Here is a 2,508-nt window from a genome sequence, read left to right as displayed (position 1 = left end):
CTCACATCCCCCATCCCTTGGGATCTACCCAAAACATGAGGGGAAAGAAGGGACATTTTGTACCACCTTAGGAAAAGGACCAGGTTTCACGGGGAATACTTAGCTATAACTCCGATGCCCATTTTGAGCTCTTTCCCTTGGGAATGGGGGGGGGGTGGTAAGCCTTCCAAGTCCCTCTCCTGGTCCCTGCCCTGATCTTAGGTTTGAATGTGCCTCTCTTTGCCACTGGGCACAAAGGCAGGCATGCACATTTAGTTCCAGTCCAGTAGCTACACCCTGGCATACAGCCTACATCCCCAAGTCTCCCAGCTCACTCCTTTACTCCTCCCAAAGATGCCTCACATCTCCCACCCCCAGACACACACAGAGTTCCCATCAATACCATCCACCGATGCTCTAAGCGGTAAAGAGGTGGCAGCGTTGCTCCAAATGGTACTCACTCAATTAAGGGAGTCTACTGACTGCGAGGACAGCAGTAAATAATTGCAACAAGTCATTGGAAATAAAATCAATTGTCAGAGCTCCGCAAACAAAAACATTTAATTAAAGGTTTGGATGCCCTCAACCAGGAAGGCTAATGTGGCTGCTTTTTTTTTTTTTTTTTTTTTTTTTAAACAAAGCTCCGCTGTTCTGCCTGCTCACAGCAGGATCCAGGGGGGCTTGTCCAGTGAACAGACCTGGACCAGACTTCTTTTTCTACTCAAGCTAACGTGGTCATGAAGCAGACACAGAAAAAGAGGGATGATGGCTGCCCCAAGGAGCGGGGAGCCGGTCCAATCTCTTGACCTGGGTGGAGAGGGAGTCCAGTCTCGGCCTCCATTCACCCAGCAAATCATACAATGGAAAGAACACAGGACTGCAGCTCCCGACTCTGTTACTCTGTCACCGTGGCCAGTTCATTTCATTTCTCTGAGCCTCTGCTCCCTCCTCTGTAAATCGAGGGGATCGGGTGAGATGTCCTCTGAAGTCTCTCTCATTCCATGACCACCCTGGGAGGGAGGTAGAGGGCAGATCAGTCTTTCCATCTCAAGGAGGAGGCTATTGAGGCTCAGAGATGCTATCGCTTGCCTTCCTTCACTTAGCTAGTTTCCGAGGCAGCCCTACTCACTCACACAGTGGATGGACCTCTAGTCCTGAGCCTTTCCCAAAGCTCATCGCACAGCTTAAGCTGAAAGGGTTCTCAGAGACCATCTAGGCAACCGCTTTCTTAGTCGTACAGTTGAGGCACAGCACAGGGAGGTTAAGCGTCTCGCCTGTCCCCAGTCCCCCAGGTGGTGCCGGAGAGAGGCAGGGCGTCAGGTTGGGTCCTCGGCATCCAGAGCCTGGGCTCTTCCTATTGTACCGAGCTGCCTTCCTACACGTTCTCTCCAAATAGACAAACAACCCTCTCAACCGAGGAGCCTGTGCGAACCCCGTGCGAACCCCAGCTTCCCTTCCCCAAATGGAGTTTCAGATCTCCTCCTCCCTTTCCGTCCAGGGCAGCCAGCCGAGGTAAAGGAGCCCCGCGTGGGTCACCCTTTCGAAATAAAGGCAGGAGGAGGGCAGAGGGACCGGGGGAAGGAGAGACCCAAAGTTCTCTCCTCAGTTCTCCTCATTGTCGATACAATTGGATTTCCCTTGGTTGGGCTGCGAATTTCTCGCTTTGGTGTCCAACTGCCTAACTTCGGCTGCAAAGAGGCCCCAGCCGGGCTGCTCAAGGCGCCCCGGAGCCCTCCTTCTCCGCTCCGCAGAAGGCAAGGCTCGAGAGAAGCTGGGACACGCAAGTGGTCCGAGGACGCAGCTCGGCAGCCCCAAAGGCTGCCAACAGCGCCACGCTCTGCTCAGCCTTGCGGAGCGTGGGGCACCCGGGGCGCCGTGCCAGCCCCTACCTACGAGGTCCCCGGGCTGAAACCCATATTCAAGGCAGGAGGAAAAGGGCAGCGGCCTTCCTGGAGGAATCCAATCGCCTCCTCCTCCCACCCCCTCCAGCGTCCCTCTGTCCTTCCTCCTCCTCCTCCTCCAGCCAAGCCTGGCGCTGCTGCCCGCTGCGGCCGCCGAGCCCCGAAGGGAGGCAGGGGCCGGACAGCTCCGCGGAAGGCGGCTGCTGCTCTCGCTTCCTGCTAGGGGCCGCAGGGGCCGCAGTAGCTGCGCTCCGGGTGTGGAGAGGAGAGAGGAGGAGTTGCCGAGCGCTTCCGTCCCCACCCAGGGTACTCACTCACCTTGCAGCCCCGGCAGCCGGAGGCTGGCTGCGCTGCCGGCTGCGCGGCACTGCCCTGCGCGGGGCCCGGCGGACCAAGAAGCCGTCACTTACTTTCCCCCCGACTTTGGGGCGCTCCCCGGGGTCGGGCTCCTCCCCCGCCACTGCCCGATTGGCCCCGAGCGCCGCACCCGAGCCGTGACGGGCCGGATTTCCCGGGCCAGGGCCCTCCCAGCACACGGGAGCCAGCTCCGGGGGCTCTCACCGGGCGCGGGGCAACCCCGCCGGGAAGATCCTGCCCGAACAGCCACCGCCTGGCAGCCAGTGCCCGC

At 58.9% G+C, this 2,508-nt stretch overlaps 1 long non-coding RNA gene across 1 annotated transcript; it reads right to left on the bottom strand.

Moving 5' to 3' along the window:
- Positions 1 to 483: 483 nt before the first annotated feature.
- On the bottom strand, positions 484 to 2,276 carry LOC123255904. Its single transcript, XR_006506801.1, has 2 exons — positions 2,199 to 2,276; positions 484 to 989 (listed from the first exon to the last, which is right to left on the bottom strand). It is a non-coding gene; the product is annotated as an uncharacterized LOC123255904 (long non-coding RNA).
- Between the last annotated feature and the right edge of the window lie 232 nt (positions 2,277 to 2,508).

The sequence above is a fragment of the Gracilinanus agilis genome, unplaced genomic scaffold, assembly GCF_016433145.1.
Source record: "Gracilinanus agilis isolate LMUSP501 unplaced genomic scaffold, AgileGrace unplaced_scaffold53912, whole genome shotgun sequence".
NCBI classification, from domain to species: Eukaryota; Metazoa; Chordata; class Mammalia; order Didelphimorphia; family Didelphidae; genus Gracilinanus; species Gracilinanus agilis.
Note: the sequence above shows the minus strand (reverse complement) of the source record. Positions and strands in the feature narration are given on the sequence as shown.